We start from the raw sequence: 14725 nt of genomic DNA, 5'->3' as shown, positions 1-14725 counted from the left end.
GAGGGAGATGGAGAGAGGGAGAGGGACATGGAGAGAGAGAGAGGAGAGGAAGGAAGGAAAGAAACAATGAGTAAACCATTAACCTAGATTTTTCCTAACCAGTAGGAAAGATTAGTTGAGAAAGACTGAAAACCACAGTGGTGGCATATATCCATGTCTCGATCTATTTCTTACTGCCGCCAGGGTTATTGTCTCTGTTAGGGTCAGGTGCCTGCACGACTAGCCCACCACTTCCAGAATCCATTTCCTCCCTTTTCCCTTTCTTCTTGATAGAGACACAGAGAGACTGAGAGATGAAGCAAAGACTGGCAGAGACACTTGGAACACTGATTCACCACTTGGGAAGCTTCCCCCCTGCACGTGGGGACTGGATGGGGGCTTGAACCTGGGCCCCTGGGCACGGTAACATGTGGACTCTACTAAGTGCACCATCACTCAGACCCTTTCTGCCTTTAACTGGTAACAACTAACATCAGAAACAATAGAGAGAGCATACTACACCGTGACGACTATGCGGGTTAGCTGTGAACATCCTAAGGTTAAGACCACACCAGGGGCGCGGCCATCTACTCGTTCAGCGTGGGTGTGGGAGGCGCATCTGCCCGGGCTCAGAGTGGCCCGTTTAATCAGGGAGCGCTGGTCACTGCTCAGCTCGGGCTAATGATGGCGCTGGACACTCAACCAGGGACCTTAAGGTCTCAGGCATGAAAGTCTTTTGCAGAACCATTATGCCAACTTTCCAGCCTCTTAGTTCTTGTTCTCTCATTCCCCCTCCCCTCTCCCTCGCTCGCTCTTTTAAACTTGGTTCAGCAAAAGAAACTAGCAGATTTCTTATTCAAATGCCCGTAGTTGAGGATCAGTGATGAGCTTCCGTGAAGTCCATCAGAAAATCCTTTACCTTCCAGCATCCTTTAATCCTTTTTTGAGCGATACATCAAAATCAGTTGTGTTCTAAGCTTTCAGGGGTTATGCAGACTCCATAATACAGACCCCCCCCCCCAGTACACACACACTGTAAATCTCAGCCTCCAAGTGTGACCACAAGTAAGTGAATTTTACTTGACTATCAACTACAAGCTCAATAGTGAAAAAAAAAATCCGCTTATTCTGTTCACTGTATAACCTATACACCTTTTCCTGGTGCCGAATGCATAGTCTTGATTGAATCAACAAGGCGTCCGTTTTCCTGGTGCCGAATGCATAGTCTTGATTGAATCAACAAGGCGTCCGTTTTCCTGGTGCCGAATGCATAGTCTTGATTGAATCAACAAGGCGCCCGTTTTCCTGGTGCCGAATGCATAGTCTTGATTGAATCAACAAGGCGTCCGTTTTTCTGGTGCCGAATGCATAGTCTTGACTGAATCAACAAGGCTGCCGAATGCATAGTCTTGACTGAATCAACAAGGCTGCCGAATGCATAGTCTTGATTGAATCAACAAGGCGTCCGTTTTCCTGGTGCCGAATGCATAGTCTTGATTGAATCAACAAGGCGTCCGTTTTCCTGGTGCCGAATGCATAGTCTTGACTGGATCAACAAGGCGTCCGTTTTTCTGGTGCCGAATGCATAGTCTTGACTGAATCAACAAGGCTGCCGAATGCATAGTCTTGACTGGATCAACAAGGCGTCCGTTTTCCTGGTGCCGAATGCATAGTCTTGACTGAATCAACAAGGCGTCCGTTTTCCTGGTACCGAATGCATAGTCTTGACTGGATCAACAAGGCGTCCGTTTTCCTGGTGCCGAATGCATAGTCTTGACTGAATCAACAAGGCGTCCGTTTTCCTGGTGCCGAATGCATAGTCTTGACTGAATCAACAAGGCGTCCGTTTTCCTGGTACCGAATGCATAGTCTTGACTGGATCAACAAGGCGTCCGTTTTCCTGGTGCCGAATGCATAGTCTTGACTGAATCAACAAGGCGTCCGTTTTTCTGGTGCCGAATGCATAGTCTTGATTGAATCAACAAGACGTCCGTTTTCCTGTATTTTGGTTATTTTTTCCACGTGGCCACAGGTCTCCTCAAGACACTGCTATACTAAGCTGCCTTTCAGGCCTCAAAAGAAATTTAAAAAAATTCCATATCCTGGGGATAGGTCGGTGGTAGAGCACCTGGATAAGCACTCATGATGCACAAGGACCTGGGTTCAAGCCCTTGATCTTACCTGTCGGGGGAAAGCTCCACGAGTGCTGAAGCAGTGCTGTGGGTGTCTATTTCTCACCCTCTTTTTCTCTACCCGCCACTCAATTTCTCTGTCTCTACACAATAATAAATAAGTAAAATATTTTCCCCAAAATTTCCATATCCTTAGAAAGGAGGAGGGAGAAAGACAGATCACTGAGAGAGAAACAGCAAAGCCCTGACCCACCACCCATGCACCTCTGAGGTGATGTCTCTGGGCTCTCTGGGCACCAAACAGAACACAGGAAGGGAAGCACTTAGTCCAGTGAGTTACCTCCAGGCCTCTCAAGTATTTATGAACCACTGACCTCAGCTGACCTCCCTAACTTGAAGTTGCCTGCCATAAACTATCTCATATTGTAGTCAAACATTCGACCTGTCAGGTATCTCTGTTCTACATTAGTTATTTCTGTGAGTCCCACTGCCCTAAAACATGGGAACCTCCCTGAATGAACACTGCTCTATCCGCATCTTCATGAGTGCTTAACAAATTTATTACTTATTCTAATTTTGTGATGTGAGGCATGGCAGTTATAAGCCACAGGGAAAGTTTAAAAAACAACTGTTTGAGTTCACTAGACAATAAACAACAGCAGGCAGAAGCAGGACAGGGGAACCACACCGGGGAATCCCACATTTTTTTGGAGGGCAGGCTTGAGCCCACACTAGGCAAGAACAGAACTCAAGCAGAAAGTAGCACTTTACTGAGCGTGGTGCCAAGTTTGCTAGCGCTTGTGCAGTTGGAACTGAAGGACAATATTGGAAAGGACTAGAAAGGGAGCCCTTGGACTGTAACTGTAATCTCCCCTCAAATCCTTGACAGTCCCTAAACCTGCAGGTAACCCCTACATAAACATACATATCCTAGCAACTTACTCATGCTAAAGAAACAAGGTTTTAGAATTCAGGCCCAGCAATGTTGGCAGGGTTTGGTAAACACAGTACTATCCTGGAAGGATCACACTGTGGACAAAGAAATACAATGCAAGACCCTGAGCAAAGAGGCAACAAAATGAGAAAAATGGCCTTCAGGAGCAGTGGATCCGTCGCGCAGGCACCGAGCCTCAGCAATAACCCTGGAGGCAGAAAAATAGAATTAAAAAAATAAATAAAAAAAAAATAAAAGTTCACGGGGCCAGGCGGTGGCAAACCTGGCTAGGTACACACATTACAGTGCACAAGGTCCCAGGTTCAAGCCCCTGGTCCCCGCCTGTAGGGAAAGCTTCACAAATGGTGAAGCAGGGCTGCAGGTGCCTCTCTGTCTCTCTCCCTCTCTATCTCCCCACTCCACTCAATTTCTCTCTGTCTCTATCCAATAATAAATAAATAAAAATATTAAAAAAAAATAAAATAAAAGTTCACTCTAAGGAAGCTTTTTGTACAGCATCCTGGTGTTAGTGGTCATGCAACGTAACCGACTGCAGTGAAATAGCACACACTTCACGAGGAAGTAACAGGACCCAGGGCATTCATGAAGCATCATTCGTGATGCCTATCGTGCAGAACAGAAATGCCTATTCACACACACAGACACACACACACACAGACACACACACAGACACACACAGACACACACACACAGACACACACTCACACAGACACACACACACTCACACACACACACACACACACTCACACATACACACACACACACACACACACACACTCACACACTCACACACAGACACACACACACACTCACACACACAGACACACACACACACACACACACACACACACAAACAAAAACCAAAAACCAAAAACCAGAAACCAAAACACCAGAAAAACAACAACAGTCAGAAATGGAGAGGAAAAAAAGTCAGGAGAAACAGAAACACAGACAACCCAGAAGACGGATGTAATTACAACCACCACAAAATCAACTTTATTTAAATGTGCTCAAGCATCTAAAGGAGAAGATGGGTAAGGAGACGAGAAAAATAGCCTTTGGAGAGAGAGAAATTCTCGAAAAAAGACCAACTGCGAATCTGAAAAGTAAAAACTATACTGTCTGAAATTACAGTTTCATTGAAATGGACTTACAGGCTGGACGCTACAGAAGAAGGAACAGTAAACTTGAAGAGAACTATCTAGAATTTACCCAAACTGAAGCAGTGTATCAGAGACTAAAAATGAAGAGGCTCCGATGAACGGTGGGGTAGTATCAGCCAGTCTAACAAAAAAGTAGACTGAGTGCTAGAAAAAGAATATAAGTAAATACTGGGCAGAAATGACAGCCACAATTTTTCCAACTTTGATTTTTAAATTTATTTTAATGACAGTAATCACCACTGATAATTATGTTCCAGCACCATAGTAAATATTTTCAATATGTTCTCCATTTTTTGCAGTGAGGCGGGCTTTACTTTTAGAGAAGTCATTTTGGAAACAAGAAAATGGAAGCTTGATGTTGGGAAGGCCGGGCCGTGTAGTTTGCACACACGGATACGACAGGGGATCTAAGTGGACGCGCTAGGGCCTGAGTCTGTCCCCCCCCAGTTTCTGAACGTCTCAAGTTGATGAAGATGAAGGTGTGGCTACTACCGCCACCATTATTGCATGTTATTCTTCACAACAATCTCACGAAATGCCAACTTTTTTTGGTTTTCATATTCAAAGATGACGAAAGAAATCCTCAAAGTCTTCTCTAACCAATCTGGGGATAAATCACTGTGGGACTCCAAGGCTGTCTGACCCACTTCCCAGTGTAACTACGTATACAGGGGTCTGCTCTACGTAAGAGAGGACACTGGTTTCAGGGCTCCCACCTCCAGACTTGGATCGCACCAACTTGGAGGACTGAGGAAGAGGAGCCGTCTTTCTTCAGGAAATGCTTGGTGGTTACCTGAATTGGTACTGAATTCACAGCTTAGACTTGCAGTCGTAGAAGTGTTCCGTTCATCAGCTCAGCACTGAGAGCTTCATGCCGCTGGACCACGGCTTGTGTGACTGTGCTGTTTCCCCTCACAGGGCAGCGGCCCCCTGAGCTCTGCACTCCCCTGAACCCCCAGTGCCCCAGCCTCTGTACTCAACTCACCTGGGACAGTTAATCACCTGTCAAGTTTGCCTCCCTGGCTCTGCGGTTTTGGAAGCTGATTTCAAGTCTCCTTGCTAGGTATTAGCAGTGTAAGTGACGTAAGCAGGCTGAAATCTAACCTCCCTAGGGCATTTAAATCTGCGTCCCTCCCCCTGACACTTGGGGTAATATTATCATCCGTGCAGGTCTGCTGAAGTTGGCAAGAAATAGCAGAGACAAGTGTAGGGCTCCTGGTGCATAGCTAAGTAGTCAGCCAGCAGTAGTAGCAGCTTATTTAAATTTCATTTCTACCACAACTCGGTTTTTCTAAGACAGAGAAACATTTTTTAAAGTCATCTTTAACATAATATTTTTGTTCCTCATCTTGAGGTCTTAAACAAAAACCTCAAAGGACTGATTGCGTAAGAGTGGTTGCGATTTTATTTCCAATAGGTTCCTTTCTCACTATGAACAGCCTGATGAGGTGTGAGCATACAACATAGAAATTAACTTGTTTCAAGTAAAACTGCAGGGGTTTATAATCTAACCAGAAAAGGAATGTGTGTGTGCATTCGTGTGTATACACACACACACACACACACACACACACACACACACACACACTGATTTCAAGTCAGAATATTTTTTACCAACAGCTTGAATCCAAAGACTGAAGCTTCTGAAAGGCTCTAGAGATCTCAGATTACTCTGGACAGAGAATTCCATTCTCTAAGGGGATCCTTCCCAATTCCCCTGGCTTTATCTCCACATAAACCAATCTGCGCTCTCCTGAATGACTAGATTGTATATTGCTTTTTTTTTTGGGGGGGAACCCCATCTTTTCTTGACCTTCTGAAGAAATTATTACTTAATTTGTTTTCACCCCCTAAGGAGCAACACTGAATGAGAAACGCTTTGAAGGCTCATATTATTGGGTTGTCAGAAAAATCATGACATTTTTCACACTTTCCTCTTTTAAATTTTATTATCCTACTTTATTGGATAGCGACATCCAGGAAGCAAGAAGGAAGGGGGATAAAGAGGGAGAGAGACAGAGAGACAACTGCAGCCCTGTTTCACTACGCCTGAAGCTTTCCCCCTGCAGGTGGGGACTTGAATCTGGGTCCTTGCACATTGTAACATGTGTGCTCAACCAGGTGCGCCACCACCCGCCCCCATAACACATTTTTCTTTTTCTTTTCTTTTCTTTTCTTTTCTTTTCTTTCTTTCTTTTTCTTTTTTTTTCTATCAGGGTTATTGCTGGGGCTCAGTGCCTGCACCATGAATCCACTGCTGCTGGAGGCCAATCCCCCCCTTTTGTTGCCCTTGTTGTTGTAGGCTTGTTGTGGTTATTATCGTTGTTGTTGATGTCATCTGTTGTTGGATGGGACGGAGAGAAATGGAGAGAGGAGGGGAAGACAGAGAGGGGGAGAGAAAGACAGACACCTGCAGACCTGCTTCACCGCCTGTGAAGCGACTCCCCTGCAGGTGGGGAGCCGGGGCTCGAACCAGGATCCTTACGCCGGTCCCTGCGCTTTGTGCCACGTGCGCTTAACCCTCTGCACAACCGCTGGACCTCCAATGACATATTTTTCTATGCAACAATGCATCGTGACTTTTCAACAACCCAGTACTATTCAAACCAGTACTTACAAAAATAAATTATTGGGCAAGGGTAGATAGCATAATAATTATGTAAAGAAACTCTTGTGCCTGAGGGTCCAAAGCCCCAGGTTCAATCCCCATAAACCAGAGCTGAGTAGTGCTCTGGAAAATAATAATAATAATTTGTACAAATCACAACTATTATCAAATGGTACTTACATATCCCAATTTAAACCTTTTACTTTTGGGAACTTTGGCTATATTGTACTAAGAAGTTTATTTAGTTCAAAAAGATTTAAAAAAAAATTTATATATATATATTTTTTGTTGCCCTGTATTTTTTAATTGTTGTAGTTATCATTGTTGTTGTTATTGATGTTGTTGTTGTTGGATAGGACAGAGAGAAACGGGGACAGGAGGGGAAGACAGAGAGGGGGAGAGAAAGACAGACACCTGCAGACCTGCTTCACCGCCTGTGAAGCGACTCCCCTGCAGGTGGGGAGCTGGGGGCTCGAACCGGGATCCTTATGCCGGTCCTTGCGCTTTGTGCTTAGCCCACTGCGCTACCGCCGACTCCCAAGATCTTTTGTTTTTAAGTCAGAATATGATCCATACACTTGGAAGACAGCAACATTTTTTTCTTAAACCTCTTCACATTTTATTATTCCATACTTCTATCAAAATTATAATCTGTTTTACCTCACAACTACCACTGTTAAAATTATCCCTTCTGAGATCGCTTTCTCTCCTCTCCTCTCCTCTCCCGGATCAACTAGGAATACCAAAGGAGACCACCCAGACCGAAACAAGACAGGACTAGAATGACCACAGAAACCCAGTAAATCACCCGTGAGTACAAACACGCGTGGCTGGTGACAGAGAGGAGAGAGGGGCCTAAGGAGAGATTAAGTGACTGCTAACAGTTCGACAGTTTGTCAGTGGAGACACCACCTCCAGTCTGCTCCACCAACAAGGGGACAGCTGAAGGGAGGAAAGGACTCCCCAGAGACTAAGTACAACTCTGAGTCTCCATTGCTACTACCCTCAGAATCTGGAGCAGCAACAGGGAGGGACACCAGGGCACAGAGATCTATCTGGGAAACTCAGGAGAAGACCTATACCTCCGTGGCATAGCTGAAGGGCTGTGAAAGTCTCTTTGCATAACCACTGGATTATCTCTGCCACACCCTGCTTTATCTCTTGGTCAGGAGTCATTGATTAAGCCAAGAAGCCTATTGATAGTTTAAAAGCCCTCAGGCTACCATAGCCTACAGGGGAAAAAAAAAAAGGCTTTTAGACCACTGAACTCCAACTCAGGGATTGAAAAACCTCTTAACTTATATAAAATGGTTAAAACAACAAGAAAAAATAATGGAGACTCAAACCAGGACAAGAGTCCAGCTAAAAGTCCTCCAGAGGGCAAAGCACAAAACAACGAGTTCAACATCCAAACATTAGCTAAGGAAATAATAACAGGAGTGAGTAAAGAATTTGAAAAAATTGTAATCAGAACTGCAGGAACAACAAATGAGAATATGGAAGAAAATTCTAATTATCTCATGGTTATTAGAGAGTTGAAAGCTGAAATTGCTGAGCTAAGAAGGCAACTAGCTGAACAAGCTAAAACAGTATCAGAGCAGGGCAACAAAATAGATGAACTCCAGAAAGCAGTAGAGGGCAGAGAGAATAGAATCAATGAGGCTGAAGACAGAATTAGCAAGATTGAGGATGAATTAGAGACAACTAAAAAAGAAGTAAGAGATCTCAAAAAGAGATTAAGAGATGCTGAAAACAACAACAGAGTCCTATGGGATGACTTAAAAAAAAACAATATACGCATTATTGGCTTACCAGAGGAAGAAAGAGAAGGGGAGGAAGAAAGCGTTCTCCAGGCCATAATAGCTGAAAATTTATCTAGTCTAGACAACACCAAAGACATAAAGATTCAAGAAGCCCAGAGGGTCCCAAACAGAATTAACCCAGACCTAAAGACACCAAGACATGTCATACTTAGATTGGAAAGGAATAAGGATAAAGAAAAGATCCTCAAGGCTGCAAGAGAAAAACAAAGTCACCTACAAAGGAAGACCCATAAGATTAGCAGCAGACTTCTCCATACAAACACTACAGGCCAGAAGAGAATGGCAAGATATCTATCGAGTGCTCAATGAGAAAGGCTTTCAGCCAAGAATACTATATCCTGCTAAACTGTCATTCAGACTAGATGGAAGCATCAAAACCTTCTCAGACAAGCAACAGTTGAAGGAAGCAACCATCACCAAGCCTGCCTTGAAAGAAGTTCTGAAAGGTTTCCTATAAACAACCAGACCACCACAAATAGAACATATATCAAAACACTCTAAAACTCTACAAGAATGGCGTTAAAATATCTTCAATCTTTGATATCAATAAATGTGAATGGCCTGAATTCACCTATTAAAAGACACAGAGTAGGAAGATGGATCAGAAAACACAACCCAACAATATGTTGTCTACAGGAAACTCACCTAACGCAACAAGACAAACACAGACTTAAAGTGAAAGGATGGAAAACTATCATTCAAGCCAATGGCCCACAAAAAAGGGCAGGAACAGATATTCTCATATCTGACATGATAGACTTTAAAATAGATAAGATTAAAAAAGATAGGAATGGACACTACTTAATGCTCAGAGGATCAGTCAATCAAGAGGACTTAACAATTATTAATATCTATGCACCCAATGAGAAGCCATCTAAATACATCAAACTTCTACTGAAAGAGCTACAGCAATATATTAACAGTAACACAATCATAGTAGGGGACTTCAACACCCCACTATCTCAACTTGACAGATCATCCAGGAAGAAAATCAGTAAAGACATAAGGGAGCTAAATGAAGAGATAGATAACCTAGAACTATTGGACATTTTCAGAGTCATTCAGAGCAAGTTGTGGTATATATACACAATGGAATACTACTCAGCTGTAAAAAATGGTGACTTCACCGTTTTCAGCCGATCTTGGATGGACCTTGAAAAAATCATGCTGAGTGAAATAAGTCAGAAACAGAAGGATGAATATGGGATGATCTCACTCTCAGGCCGAAGTTGAAAAACAAGATTAGAAAAGAAAACACAAGTCGAACCTGAAATGGAATTGGAGTATTACACCAAAGTAAAAGACTCTGGGGTGGGTGGGTGGGTGGGAAGAATACAGGTCCATGAAAAATGATGAATGAAATAGTGGGGGTTTTATTGCTAAATCGGAATCTGGGGAATGTTATGCACGTAAAAAAAAAAAAAGAAGAAGTAGAAACGCAAAGCAGAAATTGACTGAGTTTGGAGTATGGCACCAAAGTAAGAAAGCAGAAGTACACTAGAGTTTGCAGTGAGTACCTCCCTAATACTTCCTCTCCACTTTTCCAAGCTTTGGGTCCATGATTGCTCAACAATTTGTTTGGCTTTGTATGTTAACTCTCTTTTCAGTCACCAGGTTCCAGGTATCATCAGGATGCCGGCCAGACTTCCCTGGATTGAAGACACCACCAATGTGTCCTGGAGCTCAGCTTCCCCAGAGACCCATCCTACTAGGGAAAGAGAGAGGCAGACTGGGAGTATGGACCGACCAGTCAACGCCCATGTTCAGCGAGGAAGCAATTACAGAAGCCAGACCTTCTACCTTCTGTAACCCTCAATGACCCTGGGTCCATGCTCCCAGAGGGATAGAGAATGGGAAAGCTATTGGGGGAGGGGGTGGGATATGGAGATTGGGTGGTGGGAACTGTGTGGAGTTGTACCCCTCCTACCCTATGGTTTTGTTAATTAATCCTTTCTTAAATAAATAAAAAAAAATTATCCCTTCTCCTCAGTGAGTTAAAAATATCATTATCTGACACCATAGTAAGCCACTACACTGAACTACCTACTGCAGCTACAGTTCACTTCACAGTATACTACTTTCAGACTTTAGAACTCGTCAGCTAGAAAACCAGCTCAAAGAAAGTCGCTTGGACGCTGACATGCACTTCTAGTCACTGATGAACATAGGCCTTTTCCTTTAAGCCCAGATTTCACCATCTAGTTCCAGTTATTCCCCAAAATGCATGGTTACAAAGATGGAACCTGGGGTGAGCATCACATTACTCTTGCTTCTAAAAAGCAGGACCATTCTTATCAAACAGCTTTTAACTTAAGGGGTGGGGGGAGTCGAGAGCGCCAGTGAGGAAGCCAGGAGCCTTCTCCATGGGAGTGAGAGAGCTGTGAAACTCCTCAGGACAATGTGCTACGTTTTGACAGTAAGCGTTTCCTGTCATAGGCCTGCAATCAAAATATGCAAATAGCGTTTGGATTCATGGAAACCAGAGAACTGACGAAGTCCAGCCTTCAAGTATCAGAGATTTCTGTGTCCCTCCATCAGAAGCTACAGCAGTTCTCCCAAGGTTGCGGATATGGGTCAACTATTATTTCTATAATTTTGTATCTATATTTGTATATTTCCTTTCCAAGTCACACTTACACCTATTGCTACTTCTGAATGTCCCCTCCCTTTTCCTCTTCTCTGTCTGGGTCCTGATGGAGTTGGGGTTCAGAGTCTTCTAGTCACCCCTCCCCCCCAACATTTCTCCCCTCAGGAAGGATGGGCCAAAATTCTCTATGGGGAGCAGAAGGTGGGAGGTCTGGCTTCTGTCACTGCTTCTCTGCTGGACATGGGTGTTGGCAGGTGGATCCACAGCCCCAGCCTGTCTCTCTCTTTCCCTAGTGGGGCAGATAGGGCTCTGAGGAGGCAGGGTTCCGGGACGTCTTGGTGAGGGCTTCTGGCCAGAAATAAGCTAACACTTGTCCAAATAAGAATTTTTTTTTTCCCTTTTGCTTTTCCCCTCTGGCATGTTGTCTCACAACTTTCTCGCTGTATTATGTTTATCTGTTTCTTTTTTCCTCGGTTCTTCCTGGATTCCTCTGCCCTGTCCTTCAGTTCACCACTTCAGGCCTCTGTTTGTTTTTCTGCTGGCAGGACCCGCTAGTTATTCTTGTTGTTGCTCCTCGTTTTTAAGCTCAGCTACTGTATTCTTTATTTTTCCGCCATCTGGAAAAAACCACTTCTCTCATACTCCCTCTGATTTCGTTGAAAATTTTTATTGTACGCCTTATGAGAGCGAGCATTTCTTAGGATCACAAATTCAATATCCTTTTTTGTTTTGCATCCAGGGTTATCACTAGGGCTTGGTCCTGGCACTATGAATCCACTGTCCCTTGGGGCCAATCTTTCCAGAGACAAACTGAGAGAGGAGGGGGAGATAGGGAGAGAGAAAGAGAGACACCCGCAGACCTGCTATGCAGCTTGCGAAGTGTCCCCCCTGCAGGTGGAGAGCCAGCAGCTCAAATCAGGATCCTTCCAAGGGTCCCTCCTTGTGTTTCCTTTCGTACCATGTGTGCTTAATGGGGTGCGCCACTGCCCAGGCCCGGCATCCTCTTTAAGGAGATTTACAGAGCTCTGAATTTGGGGTTTTCTTCTAGCTGATGCCTTTCTCTATCAGTGTGGGTCAGTTTCTCTGTCTTCCCATTCTGTGAGACGCTCTGTGATGACCTGGCCAGGAGACTTTGTGCGAGCAAGTCTGTAACCACCAGGGCCTGCCTAGTTGATGCTGCGACACTGAAGGTGTGTCAGTCTGCAGAGTGACCGAGTTTGATGCTGCTGAGTCGCTCTCCTCTTAGCCTGCCCCTCCACCCCCTCAATCTAATACTATGGAAACTGAGTTCCAACATGGCAGCATCTACTGGACTGTTCTTGCGAAGTGACTGAGGCCCCCAGGAAGGTTGTCACTGTAATGCCCCAAACCACTTTCCCTCTTTGACTTCCTCTGCATTGGAGGCAAAACACTGACTGGGGTGCCAGGATGTCAGTTCCTTGCTGAACTAAAAGATTCATCTACTCATGATGTCCTGAAGTTGTGATGTGGTAAAGAGCGGATCTTCCTGTTCCTTGTGGAGGGTTCTTTCCCCTGTTATCTACTCCACAGGAATCTGAGCTTTTGTCCCTTGCTGCGAAAGCATGGCAGAGGTCTAGGGGGCCGGGCGCTGTTGCATCCGGTTAAGTGCACGTAGTACTAAACACAAGGACCAGGGCTCGAGTCCCCGGTCCCCATCTGTAGTGGGTCTGCTTCATGAGCAGTGAAGCAGGTCTATAGATGTCTCTCTCTTTCAAGTATTCCATATTTTATTTATTTTTAATTAATTGATTTGACAGGGCAGAGAGAGAAAGAGGGGTGAGGAAGAATGGGAGGGAGAGAGACAGAGAGACACCTGCAGCCCTGCTTTACCACTCATGAAGTTTCCCCCTGCATTTGGGGACCGGAAGCTTGAGCCTGTCTGTCCTCATGCCTCGTTATGTGTGCGCTCAGCAAGGTGTGCTACCGCCTGGCCCCTGTTTTTATTTTATTTACTTATTTTTGGATAGAGACACAGAGAGTGAGAGTGACGGGCAGAGAGAAGCAGCACCGCTCCACTGTGTGTGAGGCATCCAATTCCACAGGCAGGGCGGGGGGTCGCACACTGTAACATGTGTGCTCTACTGGGTGCACCCCCACCTGGCTCTCTCATCAATATCGAGATCAAGGCGTCAGCCAAGGTTGCAGTCACCTGGTGGCTTGACTGGCAGCAGGAGGATTCACTTGAGTGGCCTGTGGATGGAAAGCTCTCCCTACAGGGCTCCTTGAGGGTCCTCACAGTAGGGCGCTGACTTTCTCCAGAATAAAAGAAGGGGGCGGTGAGGGGATGAGACCCAAGAGGAAGCTATGTCGTACATTAACTGGTCTTAGAGATCACATGACATCACTTCCATTACATCTGCTTTATAAAAAGAGAGTCACTCAGTCTGCCACACATACAAGGGGAGAGGAACTAATTTCCATTGTTTGAGAGAGAAAGTGCTGAAGGGATGCTAACAGCAAGGGGAACCTCGCCGCCTCTGGAGGACTCTCTGTGCCCTTCAAAGTGAACTTGGAGGTTCTACACACCCCTGGGATTGGATTAAGTAGATCAGCAGTGGGAAATTGAGGACTGTGGCCCACACTCTCCACCCACAGACCCCCACCTCTCATGAGGCCTTTGGAAGTAATCAACAGTAAATTATTTTTGCCAAAAGACAGGGTGGTGTGGCATTTACAGTTCTAGAGGAGTTGAGGATAGCCGAGAGCCAAGGAATGATGAGACACAGTGGTGTCTGAGTGTCATGCCCACAGTCAACACTGCCCACTGTCACCTCAGTATCTAGAATAGGTGAGTGAGGACATAGCATAAAGAAGAAAGGAAGAAAGAAAGGAAGGAAGGAAGGAAGGAAGGAAGGAAAAAAGGAAGGAGTGCTGAAGAAATGCAACATATCTTAACCCTTCCATTGTGTGCAGGTGAAGCTCCTGGTTGTTTTACAGATATATTAGGAATAGGAAAGAGAACAACAGAGGAGACATAACACCAAGTCAAACTTTCTAAGTGACAACACACTTCACAAATTAAAAGCAGACTTCAAAACTTGGAACCAGCATCAGAAAAACGCATGACATGGAAATTCCCCTCTGCCCCTAACAAATTACAAAACTCAGTTTCTTCCTTTGTAAAGTGTCCCCACAAAGCAGGGATAAATAAGAGAAAGAGAGAAAAAAATAAGAGAAAGAGAGAAATTCCCAAAGTCATTTTCCAACCAAAGTACTTCCTGGGAGCTACTTTGATTTTTTTTTTTTTTCCTAAGAGAATTTCAGTTACTATTATACTGTTTATGAATTAGGGCTGATACAGTATACGTGTAAAAGTAATAAACTGGAGAGCGTGACCCTTCACGATTCTCAGCTGTCTTATTATTGTCAGGAAGAAGATGGACATTGGTCATCATCAACCAGAAATATGGAAACACTTCTTAAGTCTTTAAAGAACATCAGATGGGTTCTGTGTTAC

The 14725-nt window shown here is 44.5% G+C and overlaps 1 protein-coding gene and 1 pseudogene across 4 annotated transcripts in view; one reads left to right on the top strand and one right to left on the bottom strand.

Annotated features, from left to right (window-relative positions):
- ASAP1 (ArfGAP with SH3 domain, ankyrin repeat and PH domain 1) overlaps positions 1-14725 on the bottom strand; it is a 422920-nt gene that overhangs the window by 160400 nt on the left and 247795 nt on the right. The gene's annotated exons all lie outside the window — the stretch shown is intronic.
- Positions 13683-13794, top strand: LOC132542886 (small nucleolar RNA SNORA68; annotated as a pseudogene).

This window comes from Erinaceus europaeus, chromosome 1 (genome assembly GCF_950295315.1).
Source record: "Erinaceus europaeus chromosome 1, mEriEur2.1, whole genome shotgun sequence".
NCBI lineage: Eukaryota > Metazoa > Chordata > Mammalia > Eulipotyphla > Erinaceidae > Erinaceus > Erinaceus europaeus.
Note: the sequence above shows the minus strand (reverse complement) of the source record. Positions and strands in the feature narration are given on the sequence as shown.